General features: G+C 45.7%; 1 long non-coding RNA gene across 1 annotated transcript; it reads left to right on the top strand.

The window, feature by feature from the left end:
- The first annotated feature begins 1,685 nt into the window (after positions 1 to 1,685).
- On the top strand, positions 1,686 to 4,265 carry LOC116794427. The gene is made up of 3 exons (XR_004359792.1): positions 1,686 to 1,798; positions 2,228 to 2,294; positions 3,308 to 4,265. It is a non-coding gene; the product is annotated as an uncharacterized LOC116794427 (long non-coding RNA).
- Positions 4,266 to 13,994: the final 9,729 nt, after the last annotated feature.

Here is a 13,994-nt window from a genome sequence, read left to right on the forward strand (position 1 = left end):
ACTGGGTATCCTTGTGCTCACCAGCTCCAGAAAAGTCATCTTGATTGGGTTTTGTGGAAATGTATTTTGTCTGCATATTCTGGTAACTCCAGAAAATGGCAGCTCGTGAACAAGAAATCCCGAGTGCCAAAATTCTGGCTGCAAATCTAAATACTTAATTTTTTTTTCCTTAAAATTTGAGATTTTAAAACTGATATTTTAATTTCCATGGATAAGTTAATACGTTGCACAAAAAGACCTTGAGACAATGTTCCATTATGTGCGTGCACTTACACACAGGAAACCTGATCACCGAGTTGGCTGAAGGGAGCTTTTGTCTAGAAATTGCTTATAGAAATTTGATATTGCCTGCATGGTTATCAGCTCAGATAATCTACACCTGAAACTTTAGATTTTTCAATGCATACAACGATGTGCATTCTCCGTGAGGGGAGTTTTCCTCAAGCACCAGGTCTCTAATGGATTTTGGGGGGGACTGTGATCCTGGATAAATGTTGGAGAGAACATGTGCACACAAGCACTGTGGAAACTTGTCAGTTATTTGTTTTCCCAAATAAAATCTCTTTCTCCTTTTTAGAAGGAATGTTATTCCACGTATGCAGCAACACAGAGAAAGGATGTTGTCCTCATTTTTCGTGCACGTTTTCTTGCAAAGCCAGAAGAAAAGCTGGCTGAATGAGGTAATTATTCACATAGCAGCATTAATCATGAATTATATGAATTCTCTTTAACTGTGAGTAACACATTTCCATGCCAAATTCAGAACATCTGCTGAGTCAGGGGGAATACTGGACGTGATTTTGCCAAACTGCTGTTCTACTGGAGTGAGCTGGGACCACTGAAGCAAAGCTACTTTGGGGCAGTGGCACAAGCAGGAGCATCTCTGCACTCAGAAGTAGTTTCCAGCCCAGTGCCATGTCCTTCCCACGGGCTGAGGGGCTCGTGGCTCTCACCTCCCCCTGGCACTGCCAGGTACGGTGCTGTTTGTGGAGACCTGTGCATAGACCTCCACCTCCCAGCTGACAGGGGATCTCCTCTTACTGCTAACAGGCAGCAGTGCCATATGGAAAACTGGGAAGGGATCCATGCTTCCTGCTGCTCTGAATCCCAACCTGGGCTTGCAGCCACTCACAGGTGCTGGTCAGAGGGAGATGAGTGTGGTTTCGATTATGGATGAGGAATCCTCTTCCTCCTGCCAAGAGGGGGAACAGGGAAATTGTGTCATCTTGGACACTCTTGGTTCTGCCTCCTCCGCTCCAATAAACCCATTGTCTTTCTCAGTGCCAAACTCCTTTGACCAGTTTACATCCTTTCCACAGCGGGTTTATAATGCTACTGATAAAAGGGAAGAAATTTCCCACTGTCTCACCCAGAGCTTTATATTTTCTCTGGGAGAGCACTGCAGTACAGGAATTGGGGCAGGCTCAGGAACTCTTGGTAGATTCCCCCTTAACCACTCTGGGAATTAAAGAATCAACTCAGCAGGGACAGAGCATGTTAGAGATAAAAAGGGGTTATGAATTTCTTATCCATCTGTAAACGATTTCTGGGCTAGGATGCATTTCACTGGAAATACAGCTGATCCAGGGATAAAATCCCTTTAAATATTAACCTGTTAGTGACATATAATGTCTTAACCTACTGTACAAGATACAAGTAAAAGGACATTAAACCTCACTGCTGTAGCCAGAGTCACTGGTCATCAGGGTCTAATGCATGGTGTGTCTTTGAGAGGCTGAGTCACACGAGCAGAGCCCAATAAATTAAAAAGCAATGTACAAACAGCCTGAAGCAATGGGTGAGTGGTGATGAGAGGTCAACTTCATGGCTACAGCAAAGAGACAGATCCACCCAGGCTGTGGGAAGACATGTCAGGGGCCACATAGCAGAAATAGTTTTCCCCTCCAGGAGCTACCAAAGAAGCCTGTTTCTGTGGGCAGCAAAACATGAGTGCTACTCTGCAGGAATGTGTGTGGAAGATGAATTAGAGGCTACACACACACACACCAGAAACAGGCATGGAGGGCCCCACTATGAATTGCTGCAAAGCTCTTCTCTGCCCCTCCTTGCCCAGGACCTGGGTAGGTTTTACTGGAGGAGCAGCATTCCAGGAAAAATTAGGCAGTGAAGGGAATCCTCTAGTCTTTTCATATCTATTTATCTATATCTAATCTATATCTGATCTGTATCTATCTGTATCATATCTATCTTTTTTTTTTTTATATAGGTAGCACTTCTGACAAATGCCTGCAGTAGCTCATGTCCCGTGAGAAGATTTATCTCCAGACCTGCAGGTAAGACCCAGCTGATGCAGTTCTATAGTGCTGGACCTCCTGGGACTGGCTGCCTTCAGCCTAAAGGACCAGGACACTTCCCAGTTGCATCCAACATATCCTCCCAGAGCCCAGCCTGACTGAGCACCAGCAGTCAGGGCAAGCATTCCATGAGCAGCTCCCAAGCACCATCCAACATCTTTGCTTGAGAGCCACGAGCAGCCCTGTCTGCTGCACCGAGGTCTTCCTCTGGCACAGTTTGTGGGGAGCAGGAGGAGCAGCAGGATCTGGAGCCTGGTGAGCTGCAACCACGCTCCCACCCAGGCAAAGCTGAGGAGGTTTTGGCAGAGATGAGCCAGCTCAGCAGGGACATGCTTGAAGCTGAGAGGAGAGCAATGCTGTAAAACCAGCCACAGTGTGGCAGAAAAGGTGTTTTTCTCTGTCCTGTCAGCAGGAGACAGCCAGTTGTGAGTCATGCTCCCTGTTCCCAACCCCCGGGTTCACTTTCCACACAGCAGCTGTTGATAAGACCTTGAAAGAGCAGGAAGTTTCCCTGGCAGAGGCAGCTGGGTGAGGAACGTGGTTATACTGCCAATGAGCCTGGGTGGAGCACTTTGCTCAAAGCCATGAACAGGTTTCTGAGCTTTGACTGTTCCATCAACAGCCACCAGCTCACAGTGCTCAACTCAGCCCCTCCAGACTTCGTGGTCATATCACAGAATCTCAGAATGATTTGGGCTGGAAGGGGCCTTAAAGATCATCCAGTGCCAACCCCCTGCCATGGGCAGGGACACCTTCCACTATCCCAGGTTGCTCAAAGCTCCATTCAACCTACCTTGAACACTCCCAGGGATGGTGCATCCACAATTTCTCTGGGCAACATGTTCCAGTGTCTCACCACCCTCACAGTGGAGAATTTCTTCCTATCATCTAATTAAACCCACTCTCTCTCAGCTGGAAGCCATTCCCCCCTGTCCTCTCATTTCCATGTAAAACACACTCTTGTAAAAAGTTTCTCTCCATCTCTCTTCCAGGTTCCCTTCAGGAACACTCCAGGCACATTTTCACCAGCACCACCATCTAATATTGGTTTTATTACAGACAGAGAACAGAGAGAGCTGCCAAAGAGGAGATCAAGGGATGGGTTGATGTTCAACCAGAGCAGAATTTAACAGTCCAAGGTGTGCTGCTGAAACAGCAATGTGATGGTCATGGGAAAACCACTTACACGGACCTCTCTAGGAAACGTTGGCTCTCATGATCTCTCTCATACATGTCAGACCCTCCACATGCTCACAGAGGGAATTGGACCATGCAGAAGGAGTTTCTTTATGGTTAAACAGGAATGTCTCTGGAGGATGCAAGCAGGTTGCAAGCTCAGAGAGCTCCATAGTCCATCAGCAAAACACCTGGAACAGCCACACCAAAACCCTGCAGATAACTGCAGGGGAGATGGGGCTTTTGCTGCCCTGCAGCCTGCCTGTTGTGGAAAGCAAAACCTCTGCCCAGGCTGCCCAAACTCTCTTTCTGAACCCCAAAATACTTCAAATCCGACCATCACATCTTACCACTCCTGAAGGAAAAAGGATCCTTGTAAAATACCCTTGGAAGTTCACCAGGCTCTCTGTGTTTTTATTTCTCAGACAGTGATTAATTTTTCAAGCAAAAAAACTAATAACCTGCTCAAACATGAGTGAGAAAATCTGAGTCTCAGCCATTTTTTATTGGAAAATATCAGTAGAAACACGGAAAAATCTTGGAAAGAAGTGTCTATATAAGAGGAGTTTTGTTGTGCTGCCCTCTCTGATGGTGGAGGGAAGCTCAGAGCACTGGGGCCAAAGCAGGGCCAGGAGCAGGAGCAGAGGGAAGAGGAAGAAGATGTGGAGGCAGGAGGCAGGTGGAGGTGCAGTTCCTCACACAAACCCCACTGGCAATTGGAAACCAGAATAAACCCTTCTTTTCAGCTTGTGGAAGCTGGATATCTAATTCTCTAGAAGAAAAAAATGGTTATTTAGACCTTGGCTTTTTTTAAATTGCCTTGAAAATCTCAGTAATTGTGAGTAAATAAAGTATTTAATCTTAAAATTTAATTTAAACGTTGTGAGTTTTGCATGTGTGTTTGTCTGCAGTTAAAAAGTTTCCTCTGTGTTTACCCCTCCAAAAATCCTTCCACCTTTTTTACAATTATTCCATTGTAGAAAAGGGATTTTTTTTTTTTTTTAGATTGCCAGGCCCAGCTGGGCGGGGGTAGAAACTCCTCCTGGGGGAATGAGGAGCAGGCTAATTTTTCAAGGTGATCACCCTATTTGCATGGAAACATCTCTGCAGTCAATGACACCAGGAAGAAGAATGGCAAACAGGACAGTTGAGTGGAGATCTTCGAAGCTGCAAATACCAATCAGGGTGCTTGAAAGCTGCAGGAAAATTTACATGAGAGAAGCAAACACCACTGCTTTGTGGGCAACGACTTGATTAAAGGGCGCAGTGAGGCAGTTTCTCGTTTGTTAATGGAGGAGCATCTTTTGTTTGTGCTCAGTCTCGCTCATTCCCTGCTCACAATGTCCTGTTTAAGCTCCATTAACTCCCCGTGGACTCTATAGGAAGAATTTTGTGTTCATCCTTGCTGGAAGGACTCACAGCGTCACTGTAGAGAAGGGAAAAACCAAGCCAGCAGCTGAGAAGGGCTGGGATGGGAAAAACCATCAGAGTGAAGATTGGAAAATGGGGAGCAGAGCATGGGTGTGCTGGAGGAATCTTGGTGATTGTGAGCTTACCCTTTGCAAACCTCTTCATGGCAATTATCTGACATCATGAACAGGACTCTGGGAAGGCCCCCCTGGAGGCTCCTTGGAGGCCAGGAAAGGGGAAAATGCTGCACCTTCAGCTGGGGCTGGATGTATCCTTGTGCATTTTGGCTCCACAAGCTACAGAAGATGAGAAATGCCTCCAGAACTGTCCCTTTCCCTGGGACACGTGTGAGACCTGCCCTGGTGCTCACTGTGGGATGTGCAATTAAGGGTTGTCCATCTCCTGGAGAAACAGGGAAAGCAAAGAGCCAGACCCTCTGCTGAGCTTCAACAGAGGGGACCTGTGGCAAGCATCTCAAAGAATAAAATCAAGTTCATGTAGTTACTCATTACACATGGTCACACTCACATCCAGGGTGTCAGCAGCCTGGGTGCCCCAAAGGGTCACCTCCCTGCATGGCAGCATCTCCTGCTGGTTTTTGGTGCTGCCATGGGACACAGGGCTGCTCGGCACCCATGTCCCCATGCTGGCTCCTCATACCTAAGGTTGGTGGGCTTTACAGCAAGAACTGGGTCTTTGTGTGCACAGTTCGAGAGCTTTTTGCTCTTGGAGAACGTGGAGCAGAGCCCAGATCTGGTCTGAGTGCTGCTCTTGTGGCATCTTTCTAAAGCTCAGGGAAACACTTATCTCCAAAATGTATTATTTTTGCCAGTGGCTCATTCCTTGCTGTCATTCCAGATACCCTATCAATGTGACCACCACCAAGAGGAAATTATGCACAAACCCCTCAGGTCCAGCCTGGACCAGCGTTTGCCCGGTGGGTTATCTGTCACAGCTGCAATGCTGAATAATTCCTTCATTCCACCTTTCCTCCCTAACCCGTGCAAGCAGCAGAAACAATTTGCTACAACATATTTCTCACGGCACCAAGAGCTGTATTTTTGGAAGGCAGATCGAGGAGCTGATGGTTGGTAATATTTGGGCAGACAGTGCCACCAAAAGGAAATGGGATAAACTACCCAGCCTAAAAATGCCTCTTGCCCGTGTTTTTGGAGCAGTTCTCAGCCTGCCCTTCCTCCAGATCTCTGCTTTACTCCCCGTTCAGTGCATCCATCTCTATCTGAAGAACACAGAGCCCTCCTAAGGCACCAGGGAAGAGAAATGACTATTTTAGTCCTTCAGCTAAGGGAGAGCCTCTTTTAGCCGGGCACCTAAAGATTTTTCCAGCTCTATACGATCATACAAAATTACTTGAACGCTAAATTCACACAGAGAAATTTTATTCTTTGTTTTAGGATAACTCACTATTTCCTGCAAAACAACCTGCTTGTGGTTAACTGGAATATTTTTATTAGTTTGTTTCCAAGCAAGCATTACCAGAGGAAAAAAACCCAACATTTTAGAGTTTGCTTGGATCTTTAAAGTACTGATTGCTGTAGCTGACTTTGCTCCAGGATGCTTTGGTCCTGGTCCATGGCCAGGTTCTGGTCACAGCTGCTGGAGCATCCTGGTCTCATCATGGATGAGATCCAGCTGAAGCCTGGATCTGTCAGGACTTCATCAGCTTTACATCAAGCTGACATCACAACTGCAAGTTTCTCCTAAATTTACAAGAAGCCAAAAATAACACTCTCCATTTATAGGGGATGATGGATTCCAGTGCTGCTCTGAGGGTGTTTTCCCAGCCTTGGCTGCCAGGGGGGCTGCAGAGGGTGCTGTTCACCTGCAGTACTCGGGACTCTGCAGAGCAGGAGAGAACCTGCGTCGTTCAGAGGGATATTAAAGGATTTTCCTGCTGGGATACCAATTCAGGCTCTGCACACACCTTAATTCTGCGATCCCACCTGAAGACTTTGACTGAACATGACAGAAAAAATCCGTGTCCTGTTTGCACTTCCCACCCGGGTTACACATCCCACCCTGAGCTGGTACCTTGGAAAAAACACTGTCTGGTCTTAATATGGAGCACAACAGGGTCCTGCAGCTCCTTTCAGGGTCTCAGCACACCCTGAGTGTCCCCAGACCAGTGTGTTTGAAGGGGTACAAAGCCAGAGGAGGGGGTTTGGTGAGACCAGGATGATTTCTTGGAGCAGAAAGGATCAATGAGCTTCACACAAGGTGTATTTTCCTTGCTTCGGAGAAAAGATGTATAACCCTATTTTTTTTTTAATCTGATGATGAGGAAACCACAGCTCAGCCTCCCTGCACTGATGAAGTATAAAAATAGTGCTTTATTTTCATCCTAAGGATCTTTGTCCCCTTCCCAACATTTTAATTTCATTACCAGGGAAAACACCAGTTGTTATTTGTTTTACCAACCTAAAAATTTACCCTTTGTTCACAGGGAATGGGCCAGGCACAGTCAGGCTGTGTCAGTCCTACCTCTCAGGCTGAGACCTGCAGCCTCACATCTCAGGAGCTGGTAATTCACTCCTTTGGTAAAACTTCATTTTCTGTTTCCAAAGGCAGCTTCTTGCCATAAATAATGATGAAACCAAATGCTGCCTTCTGCCCTTTACTTTGATTTTCTCTGATTGGGAGGAGCATGACACAGGTTTCACTGTGGTGCTCGCAGGGGACACCAGGATGGGTTAGAGGTGAGGACATGGATGTGGGTGGCAGGCGACAGTGGGGACTTTGAGCCCTCCCCAACCATGGGACATCCTGAGGAGCTGTCACAGCACTCAGCAGCTGACATCATTATTTCTTGATAGCTTTTAAATCTGTTTCATTTCAGCATTAAATGCATATGCCTTGCTCATCATCATCATCATCATCAACACAATGGTTTAAAAAGCTGGTTTCTTCCCTGAAAATTCCTGCCATGGTTTTGCTCCTGATTACTCTTGAGTTTCCTCTAATCCTGCCTCTCTAGTGGCAGCTCTCCCACACCTCCAGACCACCTTGAGGACTGTGATTTTCAGCATTTGGCTCATCACCTGTGCAATTATTTTCCATTCAGTGAGAACACAGTGGGGCCAGATAACAGATGCAGCCGACAGACTGGTCTGAACAGGCCAAGGGTGATGGTGCCCTTTAGACTTGAGACATTTTTACAGATGGAATATTTTTACCTGCTCAGATTTTTTTTTTTTTTTAATAATAGTTTCATGGGGTGCCAGCCATATTTCCCAGATCCTAGGGTAGTTCCATCAATTCGTGAAGAAAACTCCCAGCTGTGGAGGCAGCTATTTGATTATTTTATTTTTTTTTTGCGTACAACCTGCTCGCGCTTTCCCTGCGCCCACATGGTTTAACAAATCATTTTGGAGCCTCTGACTCCAAGGTTGAAGCCTCTGTGGGCTGAGGAATGTTTCAGACACAAAGGCTGCCTGTATTTCACATCCTCATCTGCTGATTTTCTCAGTCTTTACATGAACATAACCTCAGGATTCACATTCCTACTTTCAAGTGGGAGCACCGTCAAAGAAATCACAGCCAGCCAGCCAAGGTTCAGGCATGTCTGAGGAGGGTAATAAAATGATAAAAAAATGGAAAATGTTTTTGATGCTGCCTGTTGCTGCAGCTGACAGTGCATTGCTGAGAGCCAGGAGGAGATTCCTCCAAATTTAATAACCAGGACATAGATAGATAGCTAGACATAAATCAAGACAATCATAGACCGGAGCCAAATGGTTGCAACAGTGTAAGAAGAGGATCATGATTTGGGAAACACTGTGATTAATTTGTTTTCATAGAGTAATTACCAATTAATCATTGGGCTAATGATGCTGTACTATGAATTACTTGTAAAAAGACTTCAGCCCAATTATAAGGACTCAACTAAATCATTTAACTGAATGTTTTTGCTTTCCAAAAGTGCTTCACAAGAGTTTTTTTTTAGCAGCTGAACACATACATCTAACTGGCAAATGGCACATACATCTAACTGGCAAATGGTACACATTTAAAATCATTGACTAAACATGCCTTAAATTACACCCTGTTGTAATTAGGAGGCTCAGTGGTGCATTCATGGCTGAGCTTGACCTCTGTGACAATGCCTCTTGTTTGTGCATAATCATTCCTTTACACCAGATTATTTTTCTCTGAAAATGTTGGTATTTAAAAGAGTTTTTTTTACTTTATCAGGTGAGGAGGCCTAAAATAAACATTCTTCTCTCTGCTGACATGTGACAGTGTTAACAACTGGAAATAAAATTGCACACAATGTGCTGTTTAGAAGAATGTCTTCAAAGTTTCTGGAGAAAATACCAGCTGTACATAGCAGACTAATACTTAACAGCTCAAGTTCCCCCGTGGGGGTACATCTGCCAGATATTAATATTAATGAAAGGGAATTGTGGCAGAAAGATGAAGATTCATTAATCATTATTATTAGCCAGCATCAGGTGCTAATGGGGCAGCTGCTTGGAGTGAGACCCTGTCACCTTGACCCAGAGTACCCATTTGTGTGTTGGGTCCCTGAAAGGATGTGGTGGGACCAGGGAGGAGCAGGGGCACAGTCTCTGGCTTAAGAAAGTGGAGTTGCAGCTCCTGGCCTGGTATTGCTGGGGGATTCCCTCTGCTTCCCCCCTGCTGACAGAACCCATCTCACCCCACACTGTCAGTAACTCTGCTGTCCAGGGAAAATGCAGCCACAGAAACCAGGAAAAACTGCAACTCCCATGCTCCAGTGGGATATAGAGGATTTCACGAGCTTCCCCTTCTGAGGCAGTTGTTCAAACACTCTGCAGCTGTCAGACCCCATTGTTCAGGTTTATATTGTGTTGGGGTTTTGATGTCTCAGCCATTGCAGAGCTTTGGAGTGGGAAAGAGGCCACTGCCTCCTCCCAGGCAGGTTGATGTCTCTTTTCACAGCTCTGGTCAGCCAGGCAACCTTAACTCCTTGCTCTCCACCATGCTCCCTTTACACTGCTCCTGTCACCAGTTTCTTTCCGATCTTGCTCCAGCAAGAATTTCCATTTTATCTGCTTGCCTTTGTTAACTTTGCTCGCTACAAGCCATCACAGTGTGTGCTTATTCCTCAGTGTAATTGCAGCAGAAGCAGCTGTGTGCCACCCTAGGGTTTGGCATTATCTTTTTCTCAGCCAATACCAGGAGAAGGTGCCCCAGTTTCCCCCCAGAGTGCAGGGGATGGTGGTGCAGGTTCCGTGCCCAGCGCAGTGACCAAAGCACAGGAATCACAGAATGGATCAGGTTTGAAGGCACCACTGGAACTCATCTAGTCCAACCTCCCTGCTCAAGCAGGATCCCCTGGACCACTTTACTCAGGACTGTGTCCAGGAGGCTTTTGGGTATTTCAGGAGACTCCACAGCCTCTCTGGGCAGCCTGTTCCAGTGCTCAGTCACCCTCCCAGTACAGAAGTTCTCCCTCGTGCACAGAGGTAGGTTCACAGAAAAGCAGAAGCACAGCCATTCCCCTGCACAGTGTGTGCATTTCAAACATGATTCTGGAGGAGTGCACAGCTCAGGTGATCCTGATGTGCAGCTGTCCTGGGGAATGCATTTCCCTCTTTACACCTACCAGTAGCAGGAACCAGCCCAAGGACACCAGCCTTGATAAAAGGCTGCTAACTAAAACACACAGCACATGCATTTTTCCATGTGTGAGGCTAATGATTGCTGCAGAAGTCAAAGACTGCATAACTTGGATCAGGTGCTGGCATTTCTGCCTTGCCCACAGCTGCAAATCCCATCACTTGCCTTCCTGGGAAAGACAAAAGTGTCCCCAGCAGGCTGGGAACCTGGAGTGAGTTAATGAGAACTGGTAGCACTGGAGTGGGGACAGATGGATTTATGGGGGATTACAGAGGCCAGTGGGCTGTTTGCTTTTTCATCATCCCTTCCCACCTGTATCCAAGAAGGGATTGCACACGGGTCCAGCCTGTGCCTTCATCCAGCCCAGCCCTTTTCTTCGTGTTTTGGGGAGCATTTGTTCTGGGCAGGTGCCTCACTTGGGGTCCAAACACATTCATTAGGATACAGCTCCAGGTAGATCCAGATATGTCTGTGTGTCAGGACAGACTAATCAGATCCCTTCCAGGGTCCAGCTGTGGCAGAAGCACAGCTGCTTCCCTCCTGTTGCACCAGCTTCCCTGTGGATCCCTGGAGCTTCCATCCCTTGCTTCTTCATTCCTCTGCATTTCCTCATGTTCCTGCTCATGATTAGCATTCAGCACAGCCCTCAGGTACTACCTTCAACCTCTCCCTGCTCGGCAGAACACGGTCCCTCATCCCTGATGTGGTTCCTAAACTGCACTGGCAAACCCCAGAATCTTGGATTAGGCTGTCCCAGCAGGAGAGCTGTGTGGTTCCCCCCTCCCTGGGCTCAGCCAGGGATGTGTGTGTGCTGATATTTGCATAGAGGTTTATATTCAAGGTGTTCTCTAATCACTGTCCATAAATACAGCTCTGAAAGGAAGCCAGGTGGTTTCATGTTAATGACTCACTTCCATTCCTCCCCATCACGTTGCTGGGCAGGGACCTGTTTAAGCTTCTTTGTTTAATGCTGAGTTCTGCTGCTCTGAGATAAATTCTGCTTGCCAAAAGCTTCATTTCTAGTTTCTAGGAGTTCAAAGTAAAGTTATTAATTAATACATTGACACAATGAGGATTTGGGAGAGAAAAGAGAGCTCAGCCAACCACAGTCCTTGGGGCAGGGGACACATCAATACATTTAAACCTTGGGGAGCTTGTTTTCTCCCTGAAACAGCATTTTCTGGGGTTCAGATTTATAAAAAGAGTATTTCAGCCTGCTGCTCTATCCCAGATAGGGAGATTGGAGTCCCAAGATCCACCTTGGTGAGGCTGAGGGAGGTTTCTTATTGATTTTAGGAACCTCTGGGTCTAGATCTTAAGGCTTGAAGTGCTTTGCTAAAGAAAGTATCTTCTGTGTGATTTCAGAGATAGATTCTATGCCCTGCCATGTCTCTGTGAGTCTTTTTATTTACTTTGAAGTAGGTTTTTCCTTAGGGGTACACAGATTACCAAACAGTGTGACTAAATCCTTTCCCCCCTTTCCAAACGAAATCTGACGTCAGCTCTGGAGAAAGGAGAACCTGCGTTATAAGAAGTCCCCAAAGACATCTCCAGTCATCACCAGTTTTGTTGTTAAAGGGGATATTTTGCTGTGGTTTGTTTGGCTTGTTTTATGAATTAAGTTTGTGAATTCATGAGATTAAAAGCTTAAAGGGGATCAATGACGACTACACAGCAGGCATCAAAGTAATTGCAGATTGTTTTTCAAACTCCAGAGGGCTGCTGGTATTGAAGTACTAAAGGTTTAGAGCAATAATTATGGATTTTTTCAAACAGAGAGATGAAAGGAAATGCATTACCAGTACACAAGGCTGAACCAAACTGTTTGTTACTTTGGGCTGACAGGGACCTCTCTTGAAGGGGGGGTACGTGATGTGCCCACTGAGGCAGAGCCTGATCCACAGAGCAGCTCGAGAAAAAATCCTTTGCTGCCTGTGTGCAGGATGTTAAGTGCGTGGAAAAGCAATAAAGCAGCATAAGCCTTAGAGAGAAACCCAGAAGCTTCCAACACTGCCCTCCATCCCTTCCTTTTTACCTCTGCATGGAAAATACATTAAAATCGCGAATTTGGTTCAGCTCCAACTTCAAGATGGCAACATATGATATGATATTTGCCAGCTTTTGATTAAAATTACGTTTCTCTGATCCATAAGCATAAAGCTTGTAATACTCATCTCCCAAATCCTTGATTTCTGATGTTCACTGTTCCCATAAATTATCAAGTACAGCCAATAGAAAGCAGCTATTTTCTATCTAGTAGAAGTCAGGCAGATTTGTGGATTTGATGCTCCAGAGTTGAAGCTATTTTAATATGCCAAATTTATGGAAATGCTGAATTTAATATTCTCAGAACAAACCACACCTGCTTTTCAGAGAGAATTCCTTCCCTCCTCTGCCTGCTCCCTTGAGTTTGGATAATCTCACTGTATTTTTCATGGCTTTCTTTCAATCAGTTTTCTTTGTGCTTAAAACCAGAAGCTGTTTCATACAGTCAGACTTATTTCATCCAGTCAGATTGTTTTCCAGTGGGAAGGTGGCAGGATGATGCTGAGGTGCTGTGGGGATGCAGGGATGCAGAAGGCATTCCTGTTTCCAGCTGGGGCAGCTGTGTGTGGACATTGGGATGAATTCTTACCAGTTTGGATGAACCCAGGTTTTCTAAAAACCTGGAGGTGAGGCACCACTTCATCCTGAGCAGTCCCAGAGAGACTGGGATCAAAGCTCCAGTCTGGGAGCTTTCCTGGTTTTTAGCATCCAACCAAAATCCCTTCCCAGCTGGTCAAATCCCACAAAAGTGCAGTGTGGGCAGAAATTGTTATCCCAACCATCATGTACCTTGCATGGCTGCAGGATTCCTGGTCTCAGTGTCACACTCAGTACAGGGAAAACTGGTCTGACTATGGAGATGTGAAATAACTAAAAATGCTGTGTTTTGCTCCTTTGATCCTTAAGAGAAAATAGGTGACACTGGTACATTTAGATCCAGCCTATCCATACACCATCACACCAGTGTCATCCCTACAGAAGCACTCCAAGATTTACTAAATGGTTGGAATAAACTCCTCTGTTTTGAGCAGGAATTGACTGTGCAGAGCACAGGGATGGGAAAGGGCCGTGTTTCATCAACTGGTGTGGTGTCTCAAAGAGGTGACATAGTTGGCAGCAAGGAGAGGATGTTGCAAGATTTCACAACTGCAAAGGAAGCACCAAGCTGAACCTTTTTGGTCAAATCCTCATCTGGTGTAAATCAGTCCAGATTCACCAAAGCCAAATTGTGTCTGGATGCTGTTTCCCAGATTTCCAGAGTCAAAACTGATGTTTATAGGAGCTCATAGTTGCACATATTAAAGTAATCAGGAGGATTTTCATTACTGACTGTGCAAGTGAAATGAAGACAGACATAATGGAAATGTGTTCAAAAAATCTTATTGACAAAGAATTTAAATAAAAATGTTTTGGGCTTTTTTTTCC

The sequence above is a fragment of the Chiroxiphia lanceolata genome, chromosome 15, assembly GCF_009829145.1.
Source record: "Chiroxiphia lanceolata isolate bChiLan1 chromosome 15, bChiLan1.pri, whole genome shotgun sequence".
NCBI classification, from domain to species: domain Eukaryota; kingdom Metazoa; phylum Chordata; class Aves; order Passeriformes; family Pipridae; genus Chiroxiphia; species Chiroxiphia lanceolata.